Raw genomic sequence first — 20,695 nt, forward strand, 5'->3', positions numbered from 1 at the left:
ACAAAAAGTTACTATGAGAATTATATAAGTTGTGTGCATGAGAAGATGCATATTGACAATCCTTGGCAGAACATTAGGGCCTAATTTCAGTCATTCATTAATTACTTCATTCAATCATTGTCTGTTTTTCTTCCGCTTTATCCTATTAAGGGTTGCTGTGGGTCTGATTCACTGGTCGAAAGGCAGAAAGTCCAACACAGAGCAAACATACGTGCACACTCACACACACAGTCATACTTAGAAGGACCTAGTACCTTTAATTAACCTGATAGTATGTTTTTTGATTGTGGGAGGAAACCAGAGCACCTAGAGGAAACCCAAGCAAACACAGGAAGGACATGCAAACTCCACACAGAAAGGACCCAGAGCGCTCCACCTGGGAATCGAACCCAGGACCTTCTTGCTGTGTGGCAATAGTGCTACCCACTGAGCCACCGTGCAGCCAGTTTCAGTTTCATGACATCTAAAAAAAAGTTAATTATTATTACAAGAGCTCTAATGAGGCAGTATCTACTAATAAGAAAATACCTCACCTAAACACGAAACACAGATGCAATGGTAATTATTTAATAAAAAGCACTGGATGCTGTTCATTAAGCATTATTTCTCAGTGGACACATAACCCATTTGTACAAAATTGACAAACACTGCAGATACATAAAGGAAAGCTCTCTACGAGAAACCATCAAATATAACACAGAATTTCTATATTCTAATTGGTCTATATTGTTACCAATATGTATGTTTATGTTTAAAAAGATCAAGCAAACATTTGAGCTTATAGTTGAAAACATTCAAAACAAGTATTAAAAATAACTGGCTGGCAAAGGAAGCAGGACACAATAGCAGTGAAAAAAATCATAGTTCATATCAGAGGTCAGGTAACAGGCAGACAAAGAAATCACAGAATCAGAATCCAATAAACAGGCACAGGACAAAACCCAGAGAGACAGATAGCTACAAAACAAAAACAGGGCACGGAAAAAAATGGTTAAAAAAGCATGTTGGCCGACAAAAAATAATAATGCAGACACAAATGCCTCCTGCTGTTATGTGGGAGAAAGAGGACTCAAGTGCGGAGATTGGGAAATAATAAATTAATTTTTTAAATAGAAAATAACACAAAACACAAAACAGAAACAAAAACCAATCGGGAACCCCGATGGATGCCGCTGGGCGATGCAGGCTACAAAACAAAAAGGGAAAAAGTAAAGGATGCTGGACGCGAACCCCGGTCGTTTCGGAGGGAGCCGGGCGCGTTACCAGCACGCTAATGTAGCACGGGTGAGCAAGTGTGTGTGTGTAGGCGCTAAAGGCGCTACAGCGAACTGACGCGGGGATAAAAACCTCCGCTGGAAACCTAGCCCCAGCACAGCGGTTGGCTAGTGTAGGTAGCAATCGGCGGACCCTTCGCTTGTCGACACAGCAGTGGAAACACACCGATTTGAAAGAAGAGAGAAAGTCAAAAGTTAAGTTAAGCAAGCTCACAGATGCGGATTCGAACCGGGGTTGCTGGCGGTACAGCCACACGCTTAACGGCGTCGCCACCCAGCGGTTTCGAAACCCAATGATGATACTACTTAGATGCATTATAGGGGGAGTGTCTGATATCGGGCAGAAGCACACCTGTTAAAAAACTAGAAAGCCCCCGAAATCGCCTATGGCGCAGTTTGGGGGAACAGAAGGCTCCATCATCCGCCGTAGCTGGAAGGAAGCCAGTCTGTTATAGGAAACCGGAAAGGAGTTGGATTCGAACCGGGTTATGGCATCACAGCCGAACGCTTAACGGCATGGCCATCCCGCGGTTCCTGAACCCACTAGCGTTGAAAAGCCCCCCGAAATCACCTATGGCGCAGTTCGGGGGAACAGAAGGCTCCATCATCCGCCGTAGCTGGAAGGAAGCCAGTCTGTTATAGGAAACCGGAAAGGAGTTGGATTCGAACCGGGTTATGGCATCACAGCCGAACGCTTAACGGCGTGGCCATCCCGCGGTTCCTGAACCCACTAGCGTTGAAAATAAAAGGAATACAAAGACTACACGGTGTTGCACCACGCTATTTCTAAGAGAGGTAAAAGCAAAAGACTAACTACCTCGACCTTGCGGTCTACACACCCGAATGGCCTTATGCCACCAGGGGTACCACCTAGTCCTAAGAAAGGAGCGTGGGAGCACTGCCAAATGAGAGCAAGAGAACCCGTCAGGGACTCAGTTAAGCAAGCTCATAGATGCGGATTCGAACCGGGGTTGCTGGCGATACAGCCGAACGCTTAACGGTGTCGCCACCCAGCGGTTTTGAAATCCAATGATAATAATAATTAAAAGCACTATAGCGGAGTTCACAACCAGCGCTGTAGCTCGACGCTGATCGCTACCGCTAGTGCTAAAGGCTAAGCGTGAAAATAAAAGCAACACGAGGGCTGCACGGCATCACACCACGCTAATTCTAAGAGAGGCAAAAGCAAAAGACTAACTACCTCGACCTTGCAGTCTACACACCCGAATGGCCTTGTGCCACCAGGGGTACCACCTAGTCCTAAGAAAGAAGTGTGGAGGAGCCGCCATCAGCCCTCACGGACACCGAAGTGCCAAACAAAGAAAGGAAACGAAAGCAGAAGGTGCGACGCCTGCAGCCTGGCGAGGCTCCCTTAAATAAGGGAACCGCAGCTGCAGGTCGTTCGCCCTAACGAGCTGGCCAATTATTTAAGGCCACGCTCGTTGCTGCTCTGTAAGGCCTGTGATGCCAGGAACGAGTGGTAAGTTCTACTGACGCCACAGAACCTTACAGCTGCTACACAGCACAAGTGATCATAACAGGTTAAGTGCTCACACACAGTTTTAAAAGCTCTATCCATCGACTTATCTAATGCATGCATGTGCATATGAATGTTTTTATTTTTATTCCTTCTTCCTTGTGCTAGAACCTGTTTGAAATTATTTTTCAAGCTCTGGAGCAACAGGTACCATCAGCTGCAAAGGCTGCAGTGATATTTGAGACATAAGCTTACAGCTAGCAAATTTATATGTATATTTTCAGCATTTAGTAGATGCTTTTATCCAAAGCAACTTACATTATACAGTCTAAGCAATTGAGGGTTAAGGGCCTTGCTCAAAAGCCCAACAATGGCAACCTGGCAGAGGTGGGGTTTGAACCAGCAACCTTCTGCTTACTTGTACAGTACCTTAACCGCAAGGCTACAACTAACTAATATTAACTTCTAAATGGCTAAAAAGCATCCCTATATAACATGCTTAAAATGTCTTCTCTACATTAAAAAGAGTTATTTCACAGTGGCAGTCCTTGTAAGCTAATAGTATAAAACTGCATCTCCATTAGGGTCTAATGAGTCAAATGGAAATACCAACTGTTTTAAAATATGTTTTAAACATTACTAGAAAAGTGCAACAGAAAAGCACAAGCGGAATATAAATACAAATTCACTACTGCAAATGTGACCTAAATATTAGTCATTTGCCCTGTCAAAATTATACTGAAGTGACAAAGTAGCAGGCAAAGTAGAATAACTTAGGGAAAAAGGATTGTCTATGCCAAACATACAAAATGGACATTAGCTGGGGGCATTGGGGTAATCTAATCAGTATAGAGTGATTTACATTACAGTATTCCAGAAAGATTACTAGGGGTGATGAAAAGGGTTTAACAGCTTATTAAAATATTAAAGAGACTAAGTAAAAGATACTGTGTGTGTGCTCACATTGGGTATCCTCATCTGCCTCACTCCAGACTTATCTTCATTACTCACTGCAAACAGATTGTTGTATGGGTGGGGGAATAACACACTGGAAAACAAAAACTGAACAAGAAGGGAGGAGAGAGTGTGGCAGGACAAAGGGAGATGTGCAACTAAAAGAGATCTGATGGCAGGAGGTGTCTGTCCAGAAGATGCATGGTCCTCATGGATGCATGGATATTATCTGCAGAGCTCTTGTTACATACACGCATATGAACTCACCTAGTGCAGGTGAAAAGATGCAGTCGGCTACTGCACACGTGTCTAAGAGGTCGTGTGTCAGTTTTGAAAAATGACAAGTATCAGTAGTGTTCAGTCCATTAAATTGTTTAATCGATTTAAAAGTATTGGTAGGCCCACATGTTTCAGACAATCAAATTACTTTTAACATTAGACAAAGATAACCCAAATAAACACAAAATGTTTTATTTTGATGAATTCATGTTTTGATGGAAAAATGCTGTTCAGCACTACCTGCCTCTATGTGAAAATGTAATTGCCCATTAATCAACCAATTAACCAGACTCAGTTGACAACTGAATTTAATTTCACTAGCCAGAGAAAGGATTATTACCAGACCTGTTGAATCTAAACATCACTTAAATAGAACCTGGCAATGTAAAGCAGACTAAAAAAGCAGGCTAGATTGTGTGTTGTGTGCCACATTCTGAAAAGATCAAATATTGATGTGAAACAAAGTCACATAAATCTACCCATCTGCAATACCATTGCTAAGGCTCTGGGTCTTCGGCAAACCACATTAGGAGCCATTATGCACAAATGGAAAAAATAAACTTGGAACAGAGGGTAACCTTCCCAGGAATGGCTGGCCTATCAAAATTTCACCAAGAATGCATTAATGACTCATCCAGGAGGCCATAAAAAACATCTAAAGAACTGTAGGCCCTACTTGCCTTAGTTAAGAGTTACTTTTTGCAAAGTAAATCTCTTACATACAAGTGAACCAAAGAGAAAATTTCAATATATCATCACTTTTCAATTTAAGCCACCTGACACATTAGGCCTTACTTATTAGTTCTAATTTGCATGTAAGGAACTTCTAAGAATAACGAACAGACAACATTTAATTAAAAACAACATAGATGGAAGATTAGAACCACTGAAAATGTGCTAAAGCTAAATAATAAAATCCTTTGCACATAATAAACAGATCCTTATTATAACAAGCTGGCCAGCCTAGACACACAGATTGATAGTTCACTGTTAAATGTCCATTTACTCTAGCAGCACAGTTGTTTCTGTGTTCTGATATGACACTATTCTCATCTCTTTACCAGTAAACTATTCACTTCATTTCTCTAAGGGGGAAGAAGAGCCCAACTGTGTGCTGCACAAGTTTTGCATGGACATGCATATTTACATGCATAACATTGTTTTGGTTGCCTGGATACCGGGCAATAGTTAAATTCCTTTTGACTATTCGCAAAGGCAACTCCCACAGTTTATGAAGCAGGCAGCCAATGTGAACCCAAAATTACATTTCAAAAGGATGCCAAGAAATATGACCTGAAAATCTTCACAAAGTGGCTGTTTGTACAGTGAATTCACAAAGAATTCAGACCCCTTGACTTATTGCACACATTATTGTGCTAATGATTTGATTTTAAATTAATATAAATGTCATTGCCATCCACCTACACTTAATCACTCATTAATGAAACTGAAAATTCATTACAAATAAAATATCTCAAAATCTTTATTAAATTTTTCGTATAACACCTTCTTGCAGAAATTACAGCTGCAGGTTTTTGGATATGTCTCTACAAGCTTGTACAATTGGATTCGGGCAGTTTATCCCATTCTTCAAGCAGATTGTGATGGTGTAAAATGCAGTGGTGTAATAGAGGTCCAAGGGGAGAAGCAAGGACAACCACGAGTTTAGGTCCCAAAAAAAACAGTTTTATTTATAAAGAAAAACACTCCAAAAAAAATAAAAAATAAATAATAATAAAGTAAACAATGTGTGAACTACAAGAATATTTATTGCATATAATAGTAGTTATTGTTAACTGTTATTATTAGTTAATAATAGTTATTGCATAGCAGTAACAACTATTTACAAATTCAATATTATCAGCAAAACAAATAAACTACTAATAATCCAGTAATCCAGTTATTATTAGAACATATAATTATTTGTCCTGAGCCTTGACTCCCTCTATGACAGTGACCATTCTTTCCACCAGCCCCAGCAGAGCAGATGTTGACTGCAGAATGCATTGCAGCATCCTCTTGTCTCTCCCCTTAGCTCTGGAATCTGCTTTTTTTATGTACTCCAGGAAATCCTGTATGTCTTATCTCTTCTTTTTTCTGAGTGAAACAACAGCATAGGCTTAATACAAAATATTATTAATACAAAATGATTTTGTATTAATGGGTACATTTTGAAACAATATGCTTCCTTAACATTCCTTAAAACGCCCATGGTTAAAAAAATACATACAACTTCTTTGGTTGCTCCTGCAATTTGGTTGCTCTTGATTTTTTTCATCCTCCTCAGCAGCAACACAGCTATCTGGTACAGAAGTCTCAGTAGCTAAGCTGGTGGTTGGTTCACTGATTTCCTTAATATCTAAAGGCAATATAAATGTGTTTATTATTTGTTTGTTATTACTACAATATTTATATCTACATATCTATGTATATAGTTATATAAATAATACATACAATACATACAATACATACATACAACATTTTAATTGCAGTGTAATACTGTTACCCTGGCTAATCATTTTCTTGTTGTATATCAACTGGATTCTACAGTTTCAGATAAAGTTTTTGCATATTTTAAACACATTACAGACACAAATCGCCCACAGACATTGTAGGTAGTCATGGAAATATAATAACACTATTTGAAAGCTAATGGATGATGTAGTCAACCTACCGTCATTAATGGCCAAGAGTGGCGGTGATGCAGGGTTGGTCATTTCTAGTGTTGTTGCTGATAAATCCAACGCCCCAGTTATTACCCAGCATGCCATTAAGGACAGTAAAGTAAGGAAGTAAATTAACCCGACAAACTGCGTGATAATTCTTTTTTTAAGTCCTTTTTCTTAATTTTCTTCAACTTTTTATTATTTGCTCTTCTGAGCAACAATATCCTGCCTTGGCCATTTCTTCCACTAATATGTTCTAAAGCTTTTCTTTTCTGGTGCTGCATTCCAGTTTTTCTGAAGTCCCAATTATTATTCCAAGTAAAAATAATTGCTGTGTTTTATCAACAGACCACTGAATGTTCCACATGTGTTTGTCGCCAATGTTGCTTTCTCTATTTCTTTACACAACTCACTAAAGTTGTACCTCATTACAGTTTAGATGTATTTAAATGCCAACTGAAACATAATAAACACAATCTTCCCACATGCTCTCCATAAAAGCATAGGATCGACTTGGTGTGTGAGATGATGCAAAACTAAACACACATTACTGTGCATCAATATTTATCCCTTTCCACAAAACTAGTTGCAATTGTTTTGTTTTGTTTCCCTTTTTGTGCCTATAGTCATGCTGTGAAACTCTTTTGGCACTGCAATCGGCTGAACTTCAGCTCTGGCTTTTTTCCTTTTTGGGTCTGTTGCTGGTAAGCACCTGCCAAATCCACAGAGAGACTGGCAAAAATCAATGCACAGTGGCTTAGATATAAACAGGCGCAACATCCTTTGCAGCAATAGTCACATTCTCAGTTTAAATCATCTTTATGGTGTGATGCATAATGAACCTAAAATTGCCAGTTTGTCAGTATTTTCAAACATTCTTTTCTGCTTGGATAAGAATAAATGAAATTAAGTACAGTAAAATTAGAAAATTAATGAAATATCTTAACTTTTAAATAATGTACTAGTTTTTGCTTAAATTGGTGGACAGCTGATTATGAGAACTATTTCTGTTGATTTTATGTATTTCTTATAACATAATCTTGACATGTACAGTTTGTTAAATAGCAATTGCCCCTTTTTATTTACCTCTGCTAGTGCACACTTGTTACATAAATTTTGATTATTACACAGAAATAAATAAATGCCAAGTTGAAATGATAAGACAATTTAGCTAAAGTAACAGCCAGGCTTGCTTTTATCTATTCTTTTACAATATAAATGCTTTTTATCTTAAACCTTTTTATCATAGTCAATCAGTCACCATATATTTTCTATAGGAACACTGTGCCCCTGTCTCAAAAGGGTTACTATGACAATTCTAGCTCTAGTACTCGACTGAATTACACTTTAAATGACAACCTAATTTTCTTACCTAAAATGTCATGCAAAATTCACACAAATTGATTGGTTTAGACCAAAAGTCAGCTTGGGATCCAAGCATTGACTACTAGAGTATCACTCTACTCTATTTCCATCATCAACAAAGAAAGCATAGAAAGTTGTGTATTTTGTTAAAATGCACAATAAACCAGAATAATTAATTTTACTCACACTATAGTGAATGCCAAGGTAATTCCTCAAAGATTAAAAACTGATCACTGGTCACAGAGCAACGTGATAGAAGCCATTTCTTTATAAAGCATCCTTTGTCAGAGCTTTTTTCACAAAAAGTTACTATGAGAATTATATAAGTTGTGTGCATGAGAAGATGCATATTGACAATCCTTGGCAGAACATTAGGGCCTAATTTCAGTCATTCATTAATTACTTCATTCAATCATTGTCTGTTTTTCTTCCGCTTTATCCTATTAAGGGTTGCTGTGGGTCTGATTCACTGGTCGAAAGGCAGAAAGTCCAACACAGAGCAAACATACGTGCACACTCACACACACAGTCATACTTAGAAGGACCTAGTACCTTTAATTAACCTGATAGTATGTTTTTTGATTGTGGGAGGAAACCAGAGCACCTAGAGGAAACCCAAGCAAACACAGGAAGGACATGCAAACTCCACACAGAAAGGACCCAGAGCGCTCCACCTGGGAATCGAACCCAGGACCTTCTTGCTGTGTGGCAATAGTGCTACCCACTGAGCCACCGTGCAGCCAGTTTCAGTTTCATGACATCTAAAAAAAAGTTAATTATTATTACAAGAGCTCTAATGAGGCAGTATCTACTAATAAGAAAATACCTCACCTAAACACGAAACACAGATGCAATGGTAATTATTTAATAAAAAGCACTGGATGCTGTTCATTAAGCATTATTTCTCAGTGGACACATAACCCATTTGTACAAAATTGACAAACACTGCAGATACATAAAGGAAAGCTCTCTACGAGAAACCATCAAATATAACACAGAATTTCTATATTCTAATTGGTCTATATTGTTACCAATATGTATGTTTATGTTTAAAAAGATCAAGCAAACATTTGAGCTTATAGTTGAAAACATTCAAAACAAGTATTAAAAATAACTGGCTGGCAAAGGAAGCAGGACACAATAGCAGTGAAAAAAATCATAGTTCATATCAGAGGTCAGGTAACAGGCAGACAAAGAAATCACAGAATCAGAATCCAATAAACAGGCACAGGACAAAACCCAGAGAGACAGATAGCTACAAAACAAAAACAGGGCACGGAAAAAAATGGTTAAAAAAGCATGTTGGCCGACAAAAAATAATAATGCAGACACAAATGCCTCCTGCTGTTATGTGGGAGAAAGAGGACTCAAGTGCGGAGATTGGGAAATAATAAATTAATTTTTTAAATAGAAAATAACACAAAACACAAAACAGAAACAAAAACCAATCGGGAACCCCGATGGATGCCGCTGGGCGATGCAGGCTACAAAACAAAAAGGGAAAAAGTAAAGGATGCTGGACGCGAACCCCGGTCGTTTCGGAGGGAGCCGGGCGCGTTACCAGCACGCTAATGTAGCACGGGTGAGCAAGTGTGTGTGTGTAGGCGCTAAAGGCGCTACAGCGAACTGACGCGGGGATAAAAACCTCCGCTGGAAACCTAGCCCCAGCACAGCGGTTGGCTAGTGTAGGTAGCAATCGGCGGACCCTTCGCTTGTCGACACAGCAGTGGAAACACACCGATTTGAAAGAAGAGAGAAAGTCAAAAGTTAAGTTAAGCAAGCTCACAGATGCGGATTCGAACCGGGGTTGCTGGCGGTACAGCCACACGCTTAACGGCGTCGCCACCCAGCGGTTTCGAAACCCAATGATGATACTACTTAGATGCATTATAGGGGGAGTGTCTGATATCGGGCAGAAGCACACCTGTTAAAAAACTAGAAAGCCCCCGAAATCGCCTATGGCGCAGTTTGGGGGAACAGAAGGCTCCATCATCCGCCGTAGCTGGAAGGAAGCCAGTCTGTTATAGGAAACCGGAAAGGAGTTGGATTCGAACCGGGTTATGGCATCACAGCCGAACGCTTAACGGCATGGCCATCCCGCGGTTCCTGAACCCACTAGCGTTGAAAAGCCCCCCGAAATCACCTATGGCGCAGTTCGGGGGAACAGAAGGCTCCATCATCCGCCGTAGCTGGAAGGAAGCCAGTCTGTTATAGGAAACCGGAAAGGAGTTGGATTCGAACCGGGTTATGGCATCACAGCCGAACGCTTAACGGCGTGGCCATCCCGCGGTTCCTGAACCCACTAGCGTTGAAAATAAAAGGAATACAAAGACTACACGGTGTTGCACCACGCTATTTCTAAGAGAGGTAAAAGCAAAAGACTAACTACCTCGACCTTGCGGTCTACACACCCGAATGGCCTTATGCCACCAGGGGTACCACCTAGTCCTAAGAAAGGAGCGTGGGAGCACTGCCAAATGAGAGCAAGAGAACCCGTCAGGGACTCAGTTAAGCAAGCTCATAGATGCGGATTCGAACCGGGGTTGCTGGCGATACAGCCGAACGCTTAACGGTGTCGCCACCCAGCGGTTTTGAAATCCAATGATAATAATAATTAAAAGCACTATAGCGGAGTTCACAACCAGCGCTGTAGCTCGACGCTGATCGCTACCGCTAGTGCTAAAGGCTAAGCGTGAAAATAAAAGCAACACGAGGGCTGCACGGCATCACACCACGCTAATTCTAAGAGAGGCAAAAGCAAAAGACTAACTACCTCGACCTTGCAGTCTACACACCCGAATGGCCTTGTGCCACCAGGGGTACCACCTAGTCCTAAGAAAGAAGTGTGGAGGAGCCGCCATCAGCCCTCACGGACACCGAAGTGCCAAACAAAGAAAGGAAACGAAAGCAGAAGGTGCGACGCCTGCAGCCTGGCGAGGCTCCCTTAAATAAGGGAACCGCAGCTGCAGGTCGTTCGCCCTAACGAGCTGGCCAATTATTTAAGGCCACGCTCGTTGCTGCTCTGTAAGGCCTGTGATGCCAGGAACGAGTGGTAAGTTCTACTGACGCCACAGAACCTTACAGCTGCTACACAGCACAAGTGATCATAACAGGTTAAGTGCTCACACACAGTTTTAAAAGCTCTATCCATCGACTTATCTAATGCATGCATGTGCATATGAATGTTTTTATTTTTATTCCTTCTTCCTTGTGCTAGAACCTGTTTGAAATTATTTTTCAAGCTCTGGAGCAACAGGTACCATCAGCTGCAAAGGCTGCAGTGATATTTGAGACATAAGCTTACAGCTAGCAAATTTATATGTATATTTTCAGCATTTAGTAGATGCTTTTATCCAAAGCAACTTACATTATACAGTCTAAGCAATTGAGGGTTAAGGGCCTTGCTCAAAAGCCCAACAATGGCAACCTGGCAGAGGTGGGGTTTGAACCAGCAACCTTCTGCTTACTTGTACAGTACCTTAACCGCAAGGCTACAACTAACTAATATTAACTTCTAAATGGCTAAAAAGCATCCCTATATAACATGCTTAAAATGTCTTCTCTACATTAAAAAGAGTTATTTCACAGTGGCAGTCCTTGTAAGCTAATAGTATAAAACTGCATCTCCATTAGGGTCTAATGAGTCAAATGGAAATACCAACTGTTTTAAAATATGTTTTAAACATTACTAGAAAAGTGCAACAGATAAGCACAAGCGGAATATAAATACAAATTCACTACTGCAAATGTGACCTAAATATTAGTCATTTGCCCTGTCAAAATTATACTGAAGTGACAAAGTAGCAGGCAAAGTAGAATAACTTAGGGAAAAAGGATTGTCTATGCCAAACATACAAAATGGACATTAGCTGGGGGCATTGGGGTAATCTAATCAGTATAGAGTGATTTACATTACAGTATTCCAGAAAGATTACTAGGGGTGATGAAAAGGGTTTAACAGCTTATTAAAATATTAAAGAGACTAAGTAAAAGATACTGTGTGTGTGCTCACATTGGGTATCCTCATCTGCCTCACTCCAGACTTATCTTCATTACTCACTGCAAACAGATTGTTGTATGGGTGGGGGAATAACACACTGGAAAACAAAAACTGAACAAGAAGGGAGGAGAGAGTGTGGCAGGACAAAGGGAGATGTGCAACTAAAAGAGATCTGATGGCAGGAGGTGTCTGTCCAGAAGATGCATGGTCCTCATGGATGCATGGATATTATCTGCAGAGCTCTTGTTACATACACGCATATGAACTCACCTAGTGCAGGTGAAAAGATGCAGTCGGCTACTGCACACGTGTCTAAGAGGTCGTGTGTCAGTTTTGTTCTCAATTGGAGCGGGGATCGGCATCAGTGGAGGGTAAGCGTAATGCAATCAGGCAAATGGATGCGCTAAAAAGTCGAGAGCAAAAGGGAGAAAATGCATAAACAAAATAAATATATTCAAAAAATTCAAGTGTTGCTTAACTACATCTGCTGCATCAATTTGCTAACCCTCTTTCAGTGTTTAGACTACGTCTATCTTCTTTTGCACTTCTTACCCTACTGCGTTAAGCTGGGAGCACCTCCTCTAATGTGGGACCTTTCATTTAGAGAGTTCAGCTTCTGTTGTTTGTCAGAGACAGTTAGAAAAGGCATTGTGTCATAAAATCATAAGGCTATGCATTGGACAAGGTGAAAGTGGAAGCAAACAGGAATATACTTGTACAGCAGCTAAAGAGCCTGGTCAACAAAATTCACAAATACAGCTGAATGGTGATTCTAAATAAAACTGTTAACCATAAATACAATAAATTCATTTTATATGCCAAATCACTGTGAAAAAACAACTGATGGCATTATTCTGGTCATCTGTTTCACATCGTGTTAAATATTCTTTGGATAAGTATTTGTATTCAAACACAGAATGCAATGCTTGAGATTGTGACAAGGCAGCAGTGACAAGGTAGCCCTAAGAAGGAAACACATTCCACGCATCTGAATTTATTTCTTGTCCAATCCAACTGAGAACATTTGTCAAGAACCTTCCAGGAAGTGGTGGAAACGTGGCAAGTCAAACTAGGTTTTAATTTAACATAACAAGTTGTACAGAAGGATCATGACCCAAATCACACATCCAAAAATACACAACAATGGCTAAGAAAGAAAAAAAATACTGTTGCTGGCCAGCAATTAGCCCTGATCTTAATCCAAGTGTCTTCATCTGTCAACAATTTCTTCTTCTTTTGTAATATCTTAAACAACAGACAAAATGCCTAGCTAGCTGGTAGTGAAACAGGGTAACTGTAGCAATTTGTCGTCATCAAATTCAAAACAATAGACAGAGAATGTCTTTACTGTCATATATACATATACAGTTGTACAATACCACGAAATTCATCGCATATCCAAGCTTGTTTGGAAGCTGGGGTCAGAGCGCAAGGTCAGCCATTGTATAGCGCCCCTGGAGCAGAGAGGGTTAAGGGCCTTGCTCAAGGGCCCAACAGTGGCAGCATGGCAGAGCTGGGATTCAAACTCTCAGCCTTTCGATTGATAGCCCAAAGCTCTACCCACTAGGCTACCACTGTAGACAACAGTCTCACTTTTTCCAGTGTTGCTTGTCTGTCCCTCTTTCTCTGTGTCTCAGTATTAGTCATATAAACACTGGCACACAAAACCACCTACACAAACCCCTTTTGCAGACTTTCTGTGAAACAATGACCTCATCCCCCAAACACACATACAAAGAGCAAGGTCAACTGAGACAACAAAGACTTCACCCCACCTGAATCACTCTCACGCAGCCTTTTACAGTGAAGTTACTTCAAACCCAATTACCAGTGTCTGACACTACCACTACTGAGACACAAAAAGAAAATCTAACTGGAACTTGATGAATAGCTTTTCAGTCCATTAACTCCTGACTGTAATGAAGGTCACAAAACAGCAGCCTTTTGGCAAGAGTGTGCTTTGAAGGTAGGCCAGGGAAGTCAGCTACGTTTCTGTGTCTGACCAAGCAGAACTTTAGATTTTGGCCCTCTGATGTCAATGTGCTTACCGAGGTGCTGAAATCTGTTTATTGTATAAATAACACTTACATGGAGCTATTCTGTTTGAAGCAATCATGCTTTGCATCAGTGCAGGCTGGTTCAGCAGGTGCATCTGTTGCCATCACACTTGTCTGCACCACAGATGAGGCCACTGCTGCAGCTCTGTTAAACTTACTTCAAAAACTCTTTAGGCTTTTATTCGCTAGTTGTAGCCTAGCGGTTAAGGTACTGGACTAGTAATTGAACGGTTGCTGGTTCAAGCCCCACCACTGCCAGGTTGCCACTGTTGGGCCCTTTAGCAAGGCCCTTAACCTTTACTTGTTTAGACAATATACTGTCACAGTACTGTAAGTCGCTTTGGATAATAGCGTCTGCTAAATGCCAAATATGTAAATGTAAATTTGAAAGTTTTCAAGGCAAAACTAGTCAAAAAGATTACCTCATCCTGTAATAGGAATCTTCAGAGTGTATAGGATATTGAGGAGCAACACTTAGCGCTTTACTCTTTTTTTGAGCCAATGATCTCATTTAAAATACTAAGTGGAGATGAGTCACTGCACAAAGAATTAAGCTGAGCTTTGACTGATCTCTATTTCCTTCTCTTTCTTTCTCTCTCTCTGTCAGAGTGCATGCTGGAACTGAGTGAGCGGAGTGCATGGTGAGCATGTGTAAGGTGTGGCCTTTGTGCCAAGTTTGAGCATTTCTACCTATTTTATCTTCTTATTCTACTTTTTTGGAAGTACTTTATTTTTTTGGTATCATTTTCCCTTTACTGTCCTGCTGCGGAATTTTTGTTTGGTATAGTTTGAGTTTGTTTTGAGAGACCGCTCGGCCTCCGGCCACGTGCTGGCTAGAGCACAATGGCAGGAGGTGCAGGTGATTTTAGTTTCCTCATGTGGCGTCACGCGGTTAGGGTGGCATTGGCGGTGAGTGTAAAGGAATGTAGTTTAGCAGTGGGAGAGGTTGTAGGACATGGTTGTATTATATCTGCGTCAAGAATGAACAGTGTGATTGTCATTTTACACTAGCGAACAAATTAGTTGAGAATGGTGTAGTTTTGGTGGCTCACACATCAAACATAAGAACAGAAAAACACAATGGAGGACAGGAAAATTTGAAAAGCAGAGAAATGTGGAGGAATGTCATCTGGCTGACACTGTCGGTGTGGACACTTTAGTGGCCAAGCCCTCTGAAACAGAGACAGCTCCAGATCAAGGAACAGAACTGAGCTCTGAATGTGCTGGGACATCTGAAAACCCCAGTCACAGAAAAGAGGTTAAAGATATGAGGGAAAATACTAAAATACTATCCAAAACCATGAACCTGAGGAAAACAGTAAAATATTGGAAGCAGAAGATATTGTGTTCAAAATACCAGCTTAAATAATAGCCAGTCAAACTGAAGAAAAAACTCGGACCAAGAAAATAGACAGGGACCTTGAAGACATTAGTAGTGATGACTTTCTTTCAGACTCAAGCACAATAGGAAATCCACTTAGTGAGTATAGGGATAGAAGTTATGACGTCAAAGATATCAAGCTGTTTCTAAAGTCAACCAAGAATGTGAGAGGTGTGATTGTTCCACCGTTCATGATTTAAATGATATAAATGCATACAACAGTTTTCCTGTCCAGGTAGTTTTTGCAACACATCTGTTAACATAACTGCCACATAGGTGAGTTGGGGTGAGAATTTAACAGCACTTTTGTGTATAAAAGAGATCTGTAGAACAGCTCTTAATTCTAAAAAAGCTAAAAAAAAAAAAAAATTTATCTGAATTACCTTTTTACCCAACAGCATAAATGTCTTTGTCAGATTTTGATTAATCATTAACATTCCTATCTAAAACATTTGTTTCCAACCATTTTGTTGGGTATTATTATATTATTGGTCAAGTTATGTGGCAATACATCATTGATATCTTTACAGTGATTACTTATTTTATTAAAGGGAGTACCTTCTTAAGTTACTTTGTTATTGTTAGTTAATTTAGCTTACTCTTTTGGCTATGGAGCAGTTCCACCTACATGAGGTTTCAATAATATTGGGTGCTTACATTTTAGGTGGTTACATGCTTGCTGTGTAAAATCTAAATTAGTTTCATATAACTGATGGTACATTTGTCAGTCCCAAATGCATCTGTATCCTCCTCAGCCATGCTGCTGGGCTGCCAAGAAGAGATCGCCCACTCTTAATAGTTTACTCATTTGTCATTATCAGGAAGTACACAAGATGAACTAGCAAACACATTGGAATACACATTGGAATGCCATGTCTAAGCATTTTATCTCAACAAATAAAGTGTTTAGACAGTACATGCGATCTCTGTCTAATCAGAGTAGAACAAAAAATGATCTAATTGGCCAGGGTGCCTTGCTTGGTTCTAATAGAGTTGTTTACCTTCACAGAATTATTCCCCAAGCTTTACCACTTGCTCAGACTGTCTCTAGAGTAAAGTGCAGAGGACCTCTCTGGATGGTGCTACTAGGAAAGGGGAGCAAAGACTATAGGAGTCTTTTGTTGAACAAACAGCCTCTTTAATTGAACCTTTCTTGCAGGTTACTGCTGAAATTACAAATTTCTTTCCTGTTAAAATAGACACTGCTGTGCAGTAAATACACAAAGCTCCTAAAGAAATTTACTCCTGCTTTCACTTTTCCTCTCTTTGTCTGACAGTGAGAGATGGTGTCTTTGTTCACGAAAAAAAGGGTTGGGGTGGTGCCAGCAGTCACAGTCCCATTGGGAACTGGGGGCTTAATAAGGACTTCATCAAAGTGATGCAGTGCTCTGTCCCTGTTTACCGACCCACCCACAGTGCCCAGTCCTGTCCACATATACAGCATTTAATTTATCTATACTGTGGTAATTAACATTTGATAACATTTTCCAATGCATCATGCCCCTAGGTTAATGATGCTGTTTTACTTCCCTGGCAGGTCTGTGGTTGCACTATTAAATCAACAATACTACAATTTTCTGATTACTTGTCATTACAGCAAGACCACCAGCAAGATTACTTGTCATTACAGCAAGACAAGTTCCTAATAACTTGATTGACTTCATCACTTCGAGGTTGTCATCTTTTTTCTGTTGGTGTGACACAGCAACATACAGTGGAATCAGAAAGTAGTCAAAGCCCCAGACATTTTGCACACTAATTTTTCAAGTTTATCAAATCTGGTCAGGGTCACGGCGGGTCAGAATCCAAATTCCTGGGCCTTTGGCCAATTGTGTCTGTGTAAATGCCTGGCCATCCGACAGGACCAATGAGGCTCGGACCCATATGTTAGCGGGACCGCTGCATCATCTAAATGCCTGCACATTATTGCATTGTGGATTTGCCACTCTGTCTTGTGCAGGACTTTTGAAGCTCTTATAGAGTTACCTGAGTTCTTCCTTACCTCCCTGTCTAAGGTCATGCCCTTTAAAAAGGCTCAACACTGTTCCTAGATTCTTCCATTTCTTTCAGTGTTTAAGGCCACAGTGGTCCTGGGAACACTCACTGCCATAGATATTGTTTTACATCATTGTCCTGCTATTATGCCTTGTCAAAATTTGATCATAAAGATGACATTTTTTAAACTACATTTAAATTTAAATTTCTGATAATAATTATCAAAACAACTCAACATTATGGGCTATTAAGTGTAGAGTAATGGGTAAAATGATAAATCAAATTAACAACCTAAAAAAGCAAAAATTCTGGATACTTTCTGAATCCATTGCAGGTTTTATGATCATGTTGTAGAATCCAGGCCTAACTCAGTATGTTTTCAAGTTCACACACTAGCAGATGGAATGCCACTGAGTTGCTGACAGTTTAGGACACTCTAGTGAGTATTATGGATCCTACTATATATTATGACCTGAAGTAAAATCTTGGATTCCTAACTAACTTAAAATTGACTGTTAATGCCTAGTTCACACTATGTGATTTGTACCCTGATCACTCACTGATTGCTCGCAGACTCAAGAAGTTGGCGACTCAGTATCCTGTAGTGCAGGGGTAGGCAGTTAAATTTTCCAAGTGGCCACATGAGAAACTGGGACTGTTGTGGAGGGCTGGACCAATAGGATGAACTTAATTCTGCTCAATATTAATTTTATCTCTTTATAAAAAGCAGTATATTGTACTGTACAGTTTTAATAAGCTGTTTCTGTTAAGAATAGATAAGACAATAAGGCAATGAATAGACAATAATGAATAGACAATAAGGCAATGAAAATAAGAAGCAGGCAGTATAAAAACATCAACATTGTTTTATTATTTAATCAACTTTCTTGAAAACAATTGTGAACAAAATGTGCAGGTTTTTAAATTAATTTTACACAGTTGGACATTATTTTTGGAAATCACAAAGCTGATCTTTACAGCTCCAGTACTGAATGTGTAAAACTTAATAAACAGTCCCTGTTGCTTTTAAAGTTTAGCTAGCAAAGCTTCAGATGTGACGCTCTGCATAGTTCAAGTTCTTGTATTTCTCTGTGTGTTTAGTACCGTAATGGTGATTTAAACCCTAGATTTAAATTATGATACTTAAGTAAGTAAATACTTTGAAGTTCATGTCTTGTACCGTCTCTATCAAACGCACTCAGTTCTGTTCGCTAACACATTACAATGAAGCTGGATACACTCACACACAAGTACACTAAAACTTAAGTAAATTTAAAGAAATACCGACCCCTTTAAAATAAAAACAATCCTGTTGTATTGCATGTGTGATGTACATTTATTTACGTCTGATTTTTAATTGCCACTGACCTCATGGGGACAGCCAAAGGGCCGGGTGTAGCCCGCGGGCCGGACAATGCCCAGGTGTGTTGTAGCGTTAAAAAGTGTTGCCATTAGGTGGTGATTGGCAGTGAGTGCGGTGTTGAGCTCCAGCCAATGAGAACACAAGATACAGAGTATTGAGAAACCCTGGGGGTTGGGGGTGTAAATGTCAACAGCCATGGCTACAGAAAAATATAGTTTTTATATGAATAGATCGGCATACACACAAGCTTTACAGTATTTGTAACCTTATCGTCCATGCCAAACAATACTAACGTTGCATTGCAAAATTATTTATTTATATCCAACTCTCCCTGCAGAACTTTCCCTTTTTACCTTTTGCTTATCCCACTATGTCCACTTTCTGCACAAGTCAGTTAACCTTGTCCGATCAGTCAATATCATGTATAAAAATTGCCAGTACTGCCTTGCTTTGTTATTTAAGGTTTTCTAGGCGACTTGCAGCAACAATCATCCTTCATTCCCTACCCACCATTTTATCCTATTTAGGGTTGTGGTCCGATGCACTAGACAAAAAAAGAAAACATTCCCGGTAGGGCATCAGTCCATCACTGGGCGAACACACACAAAAACAAACACACTGGGCAGTTTTAGTAGCTCCAATTCATCTGACTGCACAGGACTTGTGGGGGAAACCGAAGCACACGCAGGGCACATACACATGGAAAAGATGTAAAGGACCCAGACCACTCCACCTGGAAGCTGAACCCAGGACCTTTTTTTGCTGTGAGGCGACAGTGCTACCCACCACACCACAGTGTCACCCTAACACTAAAACAGTAAACAGTCTTAAATGATTATTATTACTATTACTGCACTATTTTCATCATTTAAATGGAAACTCTTGGCTTAAAAAACAGGTAAATCTGCGAACTTTCAGTTATTTCAAAAAGGAAAAAGTTAAAAATAAGTTTAAAAGTTACACGTAATATTTAGCTGTTAAGTATGCGAGCATATAAACTTTTGCATAAAGCGGTATAGTGCTTTATGCTTTAATAATCACGACCGCCAAGTAAATCACTGAACTAGGACGTAAGAATGTAGACTGGTTGTCATAGTTACTGTTTAGCAAGGTGTTATGTGGATTCTAGACGAAGCCCGTAACCACGTCCCCATAGTAACGGCGTGAGCTCACCTGCTGCCAGTTCTCTTCCAAAGACGGCATTGCAGAGAAGTAGCCGGTGTCATGGACAAGTTGAAGTTCCTGAAAAATACTGTAATTCGCCAGCACGTCCATTTTTAAGCAATGTTATCCTCAAAGAACCGAAAACTGCAACCTCTGTCAAAACCAGCGTTGTATTCACAACCCCTTTGATCCGTAAGTGACGTGTTCGGTAAAAAGCAGCCTAATTTAAATAAAGGTGCATTATAGAGCAGTATATGAAATACATGTTTCACCACAAACAGCTGTATAATTATATTCCCTGTTCTTCTGCTGGAATGCTAATTCCACATTTCCCCTACGTAAATCCAGCTAGCCACTCGGTAAATACTTCACTCGCAGCGCTCCAGCAGCAGCCAACTTGCAAGAGCAAGCCGAAGCACTCGCGCAAGGGGTGGAGCGTCAGATGTAAACCAATTCTGTGCGTGACCTTATAAGGTAAATGGAACTGACGATAACTTCCGCGCCCAATTAAGGCGGCGCCAAAATTTAAATAGGCGGGAATAGGTTTATATATCAGATTGTGATTGGTTAACTGGTTGTCAGTCACACTGTACTAGGCAGTGCAAAGTGAGCTATTTTTAGAGCGTTATAAATAGGCTTGACGGGTTCGGCTGAGGTACAACGGCTGGAGGTGGAGAAGTGAGCGGATGCAGGAGCTTACCTTTCACTGTGGTAGTTGAA

The 20,695-nt window shown here is 40.2% G+C and overlaps 1 long non-coding RNA gene across 1 annotated transcript; it reads right to left on the reverse strand.

The window, feature by feature from the left end:
• Window positions 1–5,662: 5,662 nt before the first annotated feature.
• On the reverse strand, window positions 5,663–20,368 carry LOC134324008 (uncharacterized). The gene is made up of 3 exons (XR_010014136.1): window positions 19,985–20,368; window positions 6,215–6,343; window positions 5,663–6,081 (listed from the first exon to the last, which is right to left on the reverse strand). It is a non-coding gene; the product is annotated as an uncharacterized LOC134324008 (long non-coding RNA).
• Window positions 20,369–20,695: the final 327 nt, after the last annotated feature.

The sequence above is a fragment of the Trichomycterus rosablanca genome, chromosome 12, assembly GCF_030014385.1.
Source record: "Trichomycterus rosablanca isolate fTriRos1 chromosome 12, fTriRos1.hap1, whole genome shotgun sequence".
NCBI classification, from domain to species: domain Eukaryota; kingdom Metazoa; phylum Chordata; class Actinopteri; order Siluriformes; family Trichomycteridae; genus Trichomycterus; species Trichomycterus rosablanca.